This window comes from Pinus tabuliformis, chromosome 6 (genome assembly GCF_031772625.1).
Source record: "Pinus tabuliformis cultivar Carrire ecotype Pingquan chromosome 6, CPIR1, whole genome shotgun sequence".
NCBI lineage: Eukaryota > Viridiplantae > Streptophyta > Pinopsida > Pinales > Pinaceae > Pinus > Pinus tabuliformis.
The window spans coordinates 1,483,792,401-1,483,806,054 of record NC_142292.1 but is presented as its reverse complement, the minus strand read 5'-3'; the positions used below and the strand labels follow the sequence as shown (position 1 = coordinate 1,483,806,054).

At 39.4% G+C, this 13,654-nt stretch overlaps 1 pseudogene; it reads left to right on the top strand.

The window, feature by feature from the left end:
* LOC149264237 (myosin-12-like) overlaps positions 1-13,654 on the top strand; it is a 29,576-nt pseudogene that overhangs the window by 14,831 nt on the left and 1,091 nt on the right.

The window sequence follows — 13,654 nt, the reverse complement described above, 5'->3', positions numbered from 1 at the left end:
GAACATTAATTTATCAACATACCCCTCGTTGTGAAGAGTAAGTCTACAATTTCTTTGAGTTTATCCACCATACACTTGGAATTATTGTTAAAGATTAAGATTTCATTTACAAAAAGTGAGAAATGGAGTAGGAATTGCCAATTAAAATTCCTTTAAAAGATTCATTTGTTGAAGCTACCCTAAGTGCCTTGTTTAAGCCTTGTGCTACAAGCAGGAGGACCAAGGGGGAGAGAGGGCATACTTAATAAGTGCCTCTTTCACAATTTAAGAATTGTGAAGTTGACCTATTGATTAAAATTGAGAAGGTCATAGAGTGAGTGCAAGAGATTAACCAAGCCACAAAATGTAAGTTAATCCCCAAATGAATGAGAATGAGTCGAAGAAAGAACCAACTCACTCTATTATGCAACCAACTCACAAAATAAAAGAAGAGATAGATCAATGACTTCAAAATTAGCCTCTTCGAGGGGGCAACCTCCTTTACATTACACAAATGAACAATTCTTGGATGATTCAAATGACAAAACCTCCTTTCTATATATAGGAGTCTAAGGGGTCACAATATAATCAGAGCCGACATAACAATAATAATGTAAGGGCACAACAATAACAATAGTGGGCTTCTATGGGGAACAATAATAACAATATGGGGACTACATGGGCACAACAATAACAATAAGGGGGCTACACTAACAATAACAATGAGGGAATACACTAGTATTATAAGGACCTAACATGCCCCTCTCCTTCAAAAAGTGTTTTCATCAACACTTGAGTAGTTCTGGATGCTTCTGTATAAAATTCTCATCCTCCCATGTGGAATCTTTAGCATGTAAGTTCTTCCACTTGATGGGATACTCTGAAATTGATCGATTTCGTAGCTGTCGAGTTCTTGTTTCCGTGGCTACTTCAGGTTCCAATATTATTTTTCCTTCCTCATCAAGTTCTAGCAATATTGTTTGAACTGGGAGCTTGTCACCTATAACATTCTTTAAGCATGAAACATGGAAAAATGGGTGCACTCAAGAAGATGCAAGAAGATCCAATTTGTATGCCATAGTACCAATATTTTGCAACACCTTATAAAGACCATAATACTTTTGTGATAATTTATTATCCTTCTTAGCTTACTTGAGGGACATTTGTTTGTATAGATGTAGCCATAAAAATACACAATCACCTATATCAAAACTTCTTTCACTACGATGTTGATAAGCATATCGTTTCATTCTATTATGGACCAAAGTGAGGTTATGATTTTAAGAGTTGGAGAACTTGTTGTTGATGCTCAATTTGATCTTCCACTACTTGAACCTTAAAATTTTCTATTAAATATGATGTGATGGATGATGGATGATATACTGAAAGAAGATCCAACTTGGTGAAGTAAATTTCTCCATGTAATTCATCCAATAATTCATCAATGACACGAATGGGAAATTTATCTTTAATAGTGAGCTTGATGAGCTCCTCATAATATGGACCCATGTGCCATGATCAATCCTTCTTGTGCACCAATACTACTAGATCAGAGAAATAACTTTGAATAGGTTTGTTGGGAACGGGGTCCCCCAAGGGCAATTTTGGGGCTTAGAGCCCATATTTTGGTCCAATTTTTTAGTACAAATGTAAAAACTCCGCATTTTGTGGGTGCGAAGTGCATAGTTGTTAAAGAATCATAGGGTTTTCCACCCTTATTTTGATAATGTAATGTCGGTAGTAAAAGATCTACCCATGGTCCACAGACCATGGGATTTTATAAATAGAGTGAAGCTCTAAGTAGTCAAAGGCATCTAAGGAAGAATCAATGAAGATGTATGCAAGATAGCTCTCAAGTGTAAGTCTAAATTTTGGGTCGTAGCGTAGGTAGAGGCTCTGTAGTTGAGTGCGCAGAGGCTTAGTAGTCCGCAGCTGAGTGCGCGGACCCTTGGAGCTGAGTACATAGGGTGAGTCGAGTGTGTAACCATTGGGAATCATTAATAAATAGAAGTTTTCTACCATTCTGCGTATTTATTTCCTATTTATGAATGTGTTATATTGGGTATGAATTTCACTTCTAATGCTTATATGATGCACGAATGTGCATAAATATATTGGTTAAGTGAACGCAAGTAAGAACATCTGTTTATGCAAAGCTAACTAAGATCTGCTAATAGGATAAGTAAGATACTTAACCTAGTTTGAGAGACAACACAAATCGCTGATCTAGCAGGGTGAAAGGACTACAACCCCTCGTTGGGGTTGCACAAAAGCCGATTGTAACACTTCACGAAGGTACTGAAGGATAGAGCAGAGAGCAAAGCCACCTACGCACAGGCAGGTATAGTTGGAATAAACCCAACATCACAACCATCTCAAGGGTGCAAAAACTTGGTTCTAGCATCCCCCCATACTGCTTCGGGTGACACTTCAGTCCGCACTCCATGGGATGATGCCGAAAGGGCCAGTAGTGTAGGGATTTATTTGGCTAACTAACGCTGAACCTGGGTCAGGCCGCCTCAAGCCAACAAATGGTTCCGTTGCCACGGCCGGAATCTGCATAAGAGATGTGTGATGTCATATCACTGGAATCCAACTAAGAAAGAAATTGAATGCTAGTTGGACAAAAGAATTCACGAGTTCGAGGCACAGGAAAATGGAAACCCGTAATTGTCAAAAGAACAGTGGTTAGATAGCTACCTCTAAATGGAAATCCATGAAATATTTTTCGTGTCCTTCCCTATTGAGCTATATGATTGGATCGCAAAGCTAGAAGATAGCCAAGGAAGATGGAAAATTGACCATCCTATTGTGTGCACCGTCGATCACTGGCTCGATTGCATTATAGGAGGATTTGTTACTAAATTCGCGGTTGACACCTCAGTTAGCTATAGTGAGGCAAAGCAACACTTTCTCAAAGGACCACGAGGTAAGTGCGTAAAGTCTTTGAATACTTGGATTAAAATGCTATTGTGTGAAAAGCGGGTTATGCATTTACCTTGATGTTTAGGGATACGCGAAGTGGAAAGGTTTACAGGAACAAAGAAATAAGGTTCCAAAAAATAGCCCCTTGATTTCACCTCTGCGAGGGGACGAGGAAGAGCTTGCAAAGGTCTCTCCGCGAAGTGCTATTCATCTGAAAAGACAAAGAATTCTGTGAATACCACCTCCACCCACACCACCACCGCCTTCACCTCCATCACCTCCAATTTCACCCGTACCACCTCCACCACCACCACAATTCAGTATGGCAAACACAGTGAAGTTTCCTTTGTTCAAAGGCTTGGGAAATGTGGATCCAAACCAATTTTGTTTCGTAGTGAAGGCTGTATTGGAAGCTCAAGGTGTTACAGATGACCATATAAAGAAATCAACACTAGTTAGCGCCCTATAGGATCATGTGCTGACTTGATATATTAAGTACTCCAACGATAACCCGAATGCGAGAGTAGCAGACATCGAAGCAAAACTGAATAGGAAATTTAGCAAGCCTAAATCTGAAGCTCGATTGTTGGATTCAAAGAAATCATGATGCTACCAGATGAAATGCCTTCGGAACTAGATCACAGGCTGAAATGTATGATTCACGAAGTAAACATGAATCTAACGGATGGACAACATCGAGAGTGGTTTGTAGCTTTGCTACTACCACACTTGAGGAGTGAGTTTTCGCATTAGAAGATAACAACTCAGGCAGAGGCCCTGGATATTTCCATGAGAATACATGAGACACCGATACAAGATCCTAACCTTGGAGTTCAGTAGATCCATGCGCAGCTGAAAAATTTGTGCCTTGAGATGCAAAGCTTGAAGCAGGTTAGGACGGTTTGACCAGAAGTGCACGAAGAAGTATGGTGCATGAAATGCAAGAGTCAGGGTCATGACAAAGACCACTGCCTGGTCTTTACAAATTACCTTGCAGGAGGAGGACTGATGCCTCTAAGGTTGGAAGCTCAACCAGGACCTAACATGACACCTGCTTTGTGGTTCGCTATCTGTCAAGTAGTCAAAAAGCATGCCACGAATAACTGCCACTTGTTACAGAAGTATACACAAACTCCGCAATAGTTTTTCTGTAACTTTTGTACGTTGGTGGGACATGATGAGCATACTTGCAGAAGCTATGAATTGATGATGGATAGAATGCCTACCTACAGAGTTCATGCTGAAATGCGGCCCCTTGATTAGAATGCAGGAATGGCGCGGACAAGATTTCAGGGGCATAGAAGAGGCCGAGTTGGAGGAGGACCTGGTAGAGGTCACAGACTGTTGATTTTCTACAATTTCACAGGGCTAGGACACTATGCCTGTGATTTCACTAATCTAACGTGCCCTTCATGCAAGTATTACATGCTGTTTGACCATGAGAGAGAAGATTGTCCTACGGTAATAACTAGGATTCGTGACAAAGGAGCGCTACCACCTCCCCTGACTCAAAACCTGTATATCATGAGGTCTAATCTGTGTGAGGAAGATTTGAACATAAATATAGTTCTCCAAAGTGGAATCGCGATAGGAGATGACAAGGGGAAACAGTCGGAAGACAACACCTAGTTTCGCAAAGCCCCGGCAAAAGAAGCTGAGTTTGAGTTGGAGCACGCTTGGGAAACCCTCATGGAAGCTAAGAAGAGCTTCGTTGAGGCCTCCACTTTAGGAAGCAAAGATCTGTTTTAGCCGGAAATGGATCCCTCCATGCTCACAACTTTCCTGGAAACCTGTATGAAGTTACTGCGCAAGATTAAGGTTGTGAAAGGGTTACACGAACTCATCAATGGATGTGATGAGATTGCACCAGGAGAACTGCACGTATTTTGAAGGATCGGAAAACATAAAACAAAGACGGGGCGTGAAATGAGACTCACCACGCAGATCAAAGAATACGAGATGGATCAAGTCATTTTGGATTTGGGAGTGAATGGGAGTGAATGGGAGACCTACGCTACAATGGTCTGCGGTTAAGCTAAGAATGGCGAATCAATAGAAACTCATACCCATGGGGTGATTACAGGGAATAACTGTGGATATTGAGGGAGCGAACGCGTTGGCAGATTTTGAAGTGATAAAGATTGTTGACAACAACAATCCCTATCCCACACTCCTAGGAATTGATTGGGCCACTGATATGAATGGGGTAATTAATCTAAAGAAGTGAAAGATGATATTTTAGAAGAAGTCATTACGCGTAAAAATACCCCTAGATCCTACTGAGGGATCTCGCTATACGAAACTAGTCCACAACTATGAGAGTGATGATGATCAAGACTGCATCTACAAGATAAAAATGTGAGACCAAGACTGGGTGAATCCCACCACGGATGGGCAGATTACATGGAGCGCGAGATTTCCTGCACTTTGGATTCCAATGAAGAAGTAGAATGATGGAATAATCGGTTACATGAAGTAACTACATTGAATTACAACATGATGACCCAGTCGTTGTGCTGTGTGTCGATAGGAGTGAGAGATCTGCCTACTTATGATTGTCTAAATGAGGTAGATACCTTCTTGGATGCATTCGAAAGGGAGGTGCCAGAAAAGTAACACTTCCAAGACTTAGACTAGGTACTGCGCACTCCGCCTGCAAGATGGTGGGGTACGCACAAAGGAAGATTTGATGATTGGCACGAATGTAGGAGAATGATGTGAACACAATTTGGGAAGCCTAAGGTGCAATTAACAGACAAGTATGATGGGCAGGATGATCCACGCACGCATCTGGCCAAGTGGATGCAGGCCTATGGAGAAAAGCCCCAACCTGAGCAAGTGCACCTATACTCCACGCTAAAGTACCTGGTCAATAAGCCTGTTTTGGGGGGTTGAGTTTGCAGATGGATTTTATTGTTCCAAGAGTATGACTTTGAAGTTTTTGTGAAACCTGGATGATTGAACGCAAGACCAGAGCACCTGTCATGCATCAAGACTGGGTAGGAACCTACTAGTTTGGAGGATGGATTATCTGATGTGCAGCTCTTTGCTGTGCACGTAGTAGATGGACATTTCGAAGATATAATACACTTTCTAACAATTGGAACTACGCCAAAAGGATACTCTATCCAGCAGAAGAAGGAATTAGTGGTACGTGTAGTATATTTCTCTGTCATTGTTGGGCATCTATATAAGATGGGGAATGATGAAATACTGTGAAGGTATGTACCTCAGTTCGAATGAAGCATAATCCTCATGGATGCTCATGGGGGCGCCACGGGGGACATTATGCAGGAAGAGCAACCGTGCAAAAGATTCTACACGTCGGGTTGTGGTGTCCAACCCTTCATCAGGATTCGAAAGCATATTGTAAGGCATGCGATGTATGTCAACGAATAGGAAGGCCATCGTGGAGGGATGAAATGCCTTTGAATCCAAAAATGACGTTGCAACCTTTCAAAAAGTGGGAAATAGATTTTGTAGGACCTATTAAACCTCAAGGAAATATAGGCATGAGGTATATTATCACTGCAACAGAGTATTTGACTTGTTGAGTAGAAGTGCAGCTAGTGAAGGATTGCATGGGCGTAACTGACACAAAGTTTCTACTTGAACATGTATTGACGCGATTTGGATGCCCAAAGATTTTGATGAGCGATCATGGTACACACTTCCTAAATGAGACGATCAGTGCACTAACGGAGGAATTTCAGGTGTATCATCAAAAGAGCACACCCTATCACCCACAGGCTAATGAGACAGTGGAGGTGTTCAACAAAGTGCTTGAAAATGCACTGAGCAAGGTATGCAATGCACAAAGAAGTGATTGGGACCTATGCATACCTGCAGTGTTATGGGCTTATTGGATGACATACAAGAAACTGACGAGATAGACACTTTTTAGGCTTGTCTATGGAGTGGAAGTCGTAATACCTATGGAATACATTGTGTCTAGTCTGCGCATAGTAGCGCTCACAGATATGACGGATCATGGAGCCCTGGAGGAGAGTCTCACAAAGTTGGATGAGCTTGAAGAAGAACGATTTTTGGCTAGATTTCACTAGCAGGTCCAAAAGCAACGTGAAAAGGCATGGCACGATTGGCACGATGGTTCAATGTAAACGATCTGGTTTTGTTGTATGATATTAAGTTTGATAAATTCCCTTGAAAGTTTAGGATGCAATGGTTAGGGTCATATATTATTAAGGAGATTACCGACGAAGGCGTGGTATAGTTGGTCAAGTTAAATGGAGAACCCTTCCCAGGGAAGGTGAATGGCAGTCACTTGAAGCCATACACCAACGATCCAGCGATGTGACTATATGAAAGTGGCACAGTCTTATTGCCCTATGCAACTGAAAGGAGGTGCGAGACTATAAACTACACTGCCCTGGAGCTGCGCAATGTCAGGACTACGTGCAATAGCGAAGTGTCATAGGGTCTATGCTAGCGCGAAGATAGTTGCGCTAGCATGCAAGTTTGCCGAAAAGTGACTGTTAAAGTCACTATTCACGATTTGATGGTTGGTTTCGGGCCAAATGGAGTGAGCAGCAGGCATTTAAGGCGTACTTTGTGGGTTAGATTCTTAGAAATCTACCTTCAATCTAGCATTAATGGACCATATGTGGGGGCAACGGTCGAATTCAAATTCAAAAGGCACTCAAGGAATAGGTGGATGTTGCTCGGCACAAAGAAGTGGTCTTAAAAGCGCACCTACAGCCATGGATCGATGAGGCGTATACAATTACAACCTCCATTGAAGCAAAGCTCGTGCAACTGCAAGAAAATTAGGAGAGGATTCAGGGCAGCAGTTCAATAGCAGTAGTCACCGAACAATGTGTGGATGAAGTCTAACAAGCAGTTGCTCAGTGTGCTGCCAAAGTTGTAGCGATTCAAACAGCGCTGGGATTTCTTTGCACTAAGATCTCTACACATGTAGAGTGACTCGAGGGCGACTCATGATGTTTGTGTTGGGGGCCTGTTGGGTGCGAGATCCCCCAATGGAAGTTTTGGGGCTTAAAGCCCAGATTTTGGTCCAATTTTGTAATACAAATGTAAAAACTCTGCACTTTGTGGGGGCGGAGTGCGTAGTTGTTAAAGAGTCATAGGGTTGTCCACCCTTATTTTGATAATGTAATGTCGGTTGTAAAATATCTACCCATGGTCTGCAAACCATGGGATTGTATAAATAGAATGAAGCTCTAAGTAGTCAAAGGCATCTAAGGAAGAACCAATGAAGATGTATGCGAGATAGTTCTGAAGTGTAAGTCTAAGTTTTGGGTCGTAGCGTAGGTAGTGGCTCTGCAGCTGAGTGCGCAAAGGCCTAGTAGTCCGCAGCTGAGTGCGCAGAGGCCTAGTAGTCTGCAGTTGAGTGCGCGGACCCCTGCAGCTGAGTGTGTAGGGTGAGTCGAGTTTGTAACCATCGCGAATCATTAATAAAGAGAAGTTTCCTATCATTCTGCATATTTATTTCCTGTTTATGCATCTGTTATATTGGGTATGAATTTCACTTCTAATGCTTATATGATGCGCGAATGTGTATAAATATATTGGTTAAGTGAACGCAAGTAAGAACATCTATTTACACAAAGCTAACTAAGATATGATAGTAGGATAAGTAAGATACTTAACCTAGTTTGAGAGACAGCACAGATTGCTACTCTAGTAGAGTGAAAGGACTACAACCCCTAGTTAGGGCTACATGAAAGCCAATTGTAACACTTCACGAAGGTACTGAAGGATAGAACAGAGAGCGAAGCCACCTACACGAAGGCAGGTATAGTTGGAATAAACCGACATCACAACCATCTCAAGGGTGTGAAAACTTGGTTCCAACATCCCCCATACTGCTTCAGTTGAGACTTCATTCTGCGCTCCACGGGCTGATGCCGAAAGGGCTAGTAAAGTAGGGATTTGTTTGACTAACTAATGTTGAACCTGGGTCAGGCCCCCTCAAGCCAACAAGGTTGAATTATACCAGACTCTAGCATTTCTACAACCATATGTTCAATTTCACTCTTTTGGGCATAGGGATATCTATAAGGCCTGATGTTTAGAGGAACACTTCTTGGAATAGCATGATCATGATCACGAATAGGTGGGAGCCCTTTGGGAGTCTCAAATACCTTGGAATGATTGTCCAAGACTTTATGGATATCTGTAGAAATAGATGATTTCGATGTTTGAACATCTAGTGAACATAATTGTGAAATTACACCCCATTTTTCTTTCTTTAGAAGCTTTGTCATGCCATTAGAGCTTATTATATGTCTTGGTTTCCTTGTGATACCCCTTAATTCAACTTCCTTTCCTTCCTAAAAAAAAATCAAGAAAATTTCTTGAAAATTAAAAGATATCATACCCAAAGATTGTAACAATTGGACTCCTAGTACAACATCAACACCACCCATTGGAATGGAAAGAATTGGAATATTAAATACATATTCCCCCATGGATAGCTTGATATTATGGAAATTTCCAGAGCAATTTATGGTTCCTCCATTTGCATCCATCACTTGACACTCTGGTGCTGGATATACAAAGAAATTCAATTCCTTGGATATCTTAAATGAATAAAATTATGGGTACTACCTGAATCAATCAACACTATTATCTTATTTTTCTTGATATGCCCTTCTATCTTGAGATTTTAAGGAGTGGTAATTACTGCCAATGCATTACAAGATATGGTCAGATTCATTTCTTCTTTCTCTGGGGTTGGTTCCTAGTGTATATCGTCTAGTTTTTGTGTTTCTTGTTCCTTTTCTTCCTCCTCTTCACAATCTATGTAAATTAATTTCTTCTCAGCACACTTATGACCTTTAGTGTATTTTCTATCACAACTGTAACAAAACCCTTTTTCTCTTTTTTCTTCCAATTGTTGTGGTGTCAACCTTGTAGGTTGTGGAAGGCTAGGAGCAACAACACTTCCATATTTATAGTTGTGAGTGGTAGGATTCCTTATTGCCATAATTTTTCTTTCAATTTTTCTTGCCAACCTGAATGCCTTCTCCAATGAATTAGGTTCCCAAAGGCGAACCTCATGTTAGATGTTATCCTTTAAAGTCCCTATGAAGACATCAATCCTATGCTCCTATAGAATATCATTTACCCTTATATTCAACTTTTGGAAGTCCTCAACGTGCTCCACCATTGAAGCCTTTTGTTTGAGATTTATTAATTGGCTAAAGAAAGTGTTTCTCTTTGTATCCTCATATTGTGTTATCATTTCCTCTGTAAAAATAACCAAGTGACAATTTGTTTACAAGAAAAAATCCATCGATACCATACAAACTAATTGGGTTCTAAATATAAAGTCTTAATGCGTACCTTTTGTGCGTTTTGCACATTATGGAGATCAAAACAGTGCTCCATATGAAGTATCCATGTTACAGGATCATTTCCATCAAACTTCCTCATATCCATCTTTGGAATATGGTGGGTCTTCAATCCAATGTTAGAGTCTATGAAATCATGATTAATATTTCTTTTGTTCTCATCATGAGTTTCCTCTACTACCTTCTCACCATTAGGAAGCATTTCTTGTAGCAAATTTGTCAAACCTTCCATGTCTTTATTCAAACCATCCATATTAGATTCTATTACTTTTTGCGAAAGAGAAATTTGTTGCACTTGGTCTCATAATTTTGATATATCATGTTGAATTTCTTCCTCTTCTTCATGTGTCATAGTAGAGATTTCAGGTTGCTTACTAGGTGTTTCCATTTAATTTCTTCGGGGCATAAATTAATGATAATTATGCTTCACTATGCCCTTTGAATCACTTCAAACTAATTTTTCAAACAAAACTTATGCAAATTTTACAAACTATACACCTTTTTTCTTGCTTTATAGGAGCTCGATATTGAATCTGTTGTATATTTGTAATTTTGGATCTCCAAGGTTTGAATTTTTTTACCTATAGTATTCCTCTAAGCCGTCTTTCCAACTCCATAAGTCAGACCAATATTTGAGTCTTCAGGAAAGAGTTATGCCTAATCTCCCATGATGGCCTAATTATAGACTATTTCCATAGAGTGAACTTGTACAGAGTTCCACGTGTCATTGTTTCGACCTTCGGCCCTGAAATTGCTACAAAACAAACTAAAGTCCATTCAATTTCAACCAATTTTTACAAAATTCAAATCTGATGCCTGAAACTAAATTTATGACTATTTTCCCTAGATCATCTGTTTGAGATAGAATTTTGGAGCTTGCACAAACCCTAACCTCCCCGGATAATATCTCCAAAATTTTGACAAGAATTACACCAAGATTTTGGCTCCACGTGGTAAAATTTTTAGCTTTTGAAGCCTCATACAAAACAATTTACAATGAAAATTCCAAGATGACCTGTTTGAAGAAGTGAAACCCTATAATCCCAAGCTCTGACACCAAATGTTATACAACCATCTAAAAAAATAGAAGAAGAGATAGATCAACGACTTCAAAATTAGCCTCTTTGGGGGGAAAAACTCATTTAAATTACACAAATGAACAATTCTTGGATGATTCAAATGACAAAACCTCCTTTCTATATATAGGGGTATAAGGGGTCAAGATATAATCAGAGCCATCATAACAATAATAATGTAAGGGCACAACAATAACAATAGTGGGCTTCTATGGGGAACAATAACAAAAATATGGGGACTATATGGGCACAATAATAACAATAAAGTGGCTACACTTACAATAACAATGAGGGAATACACTAATATTATAGGGACCTAACAGACTCTATTGAATACCTTGTATAGGTATAATTTAGTTATCATGGCCGTCAAGTTTTTTGTTTTCATAGTGTATCTCTTCTTGAATAACACCAACCACCTTGTGAATTTGGTGCCCTTCAAGGAAGTTGAATTTCTTAAGAGAGTCATTTTAGAAAGTGTTTCTTTCAGTCCTCATGAGATAATTTATGAGACAATGTTATATATATTGTTACATAGTCAAATTGGATGAAATCTCTCAAATTTGGTTAGGTTGTCCATCTTCAAAATAAGTGCAACAAAAGTGGTGTTGAAGGTAGCAGGCTTACACTACCTTTTGGAGATCCGTCGTTATGAATTCATAGTAATCGTGGAAAATTTAATGGGTAATCCATGTAGATTAGGGATCTTTTCTTTCTGAAATTTATGAAGGGTTCTGAAAATTCCTCCTTCCTGCCTTTGCAATCGAGTATTGATTGTCTTCTAGGTCTACAAATATAGGGAATAAGTTGGGTAGTCTTATAATTGCATTGATGGCAGCTTGGTTATCCTCTTTGAATAGAGTTTGGGAGTATGGAAATGGGAGACCCATTCATGGGTAGTCTTATAATTGCATTGATGCCAGCTTGGTTATCCTCTTTGAATAGAGTTTGGGAGTATGGAAATGGGAGACCCATTCACAAGTAGTTTCAGTAAACTTATCAACCCATGACTCATCCCCTCAGTCTATTTTCTAGACCAGGTTGATATTTTTCCTGTAATTTGTAAAATAATGGAAAAAAATTATATTATCATCTCCAACCCCAAGCCAAATTTCCCTACCTTTTAGGTTCCATTCCTTTTTTTTTCTACAAGAAGTTTTCTTCTTTCCTTTTGGGCTGATAGAGTCACTTCTTCTATGAATTGGAGAGGATTCCAAACCCTTCCATTGAGAGTAAGGAGGTAATGACTTCTTCTGATTCTTGAAGGAACATTGTTGGTAGATTATCAGTGAGTGGGAGGAGAATTATTTACCATGTCCCAATTCCAATTCTAAATCACACAATGATGAGTGCTTTATTAACCATGATGCCCAAATATGTTTGAACCTCTCACACCACGGGATCCCCGGTGTGGGTAGAAGACCCCGAAGTAGCCTATATTGATGGGAAGGTTATTAAAATCAATGGATAGGAAGCCAAAATTCAAAATACAAATGGGAAGAATGTAAGAACATCATGACACCTCTTACACATATGACTCACTCAACAAGTATGCTCAGATGTGTTCCTTTTCTTACAAATAATGTTAATGTTTTAGAATGAAATGATATTTATATGCCAAGAAGATTTTAGAAAATAGTAGGTCATTGTGTCACATATTTCTATGCCATGAAGCAAATTTTCATAAGAAGCTATGGTGAGCTAGATTATGCTGGTAGAAAGAATGGTCGATCATTTTCCATTTTTATGTGTCACATACTGAAGTTGTTAGCAGGCAACAGTGATGTTCAACTCAAGTCTTGTCTATTTTATTAATTACAGATTGTTTGCAAGAAAATTTTGTGTTTTGTGAAAATATTAATACTAATAAGTTTCTTTACTATGCCCATCAACCTTGTATAGTTCTTGTGTGAGAGAAATTTCAATTGTCCCGCTATATTTCTAGTGCATATCTCTTTTACAACTTACAAGTATCATGAAATTGATGGAAGGATGATTAGCAATAACAATTGATGTGCCCTCTATTCAGGTGGTGGCTCATTTTTCAACCATGTATTCGAAAGATGCAAAAGAAACTACTGTAGGGCTAGACAACAAGAAAAAACTTGCCTATTTGCATGAGTTAGGGTGTTCTACAAAATTTATATGCTATATTTAATCTTAATGAAATTTGTGTGAGGGGCCCTACTTACTATGATGCTTTGAGATGGTATTTTCAATTCGTTTCAAGTAAGTTAAGAAATTGTCGTGCTTTTTTCTAACTAACATGTATAGTTTTTGGATTCTTTTAGAAGCAACTTATTTGTTTAATACAATGGTACTCTATAATTACCTATA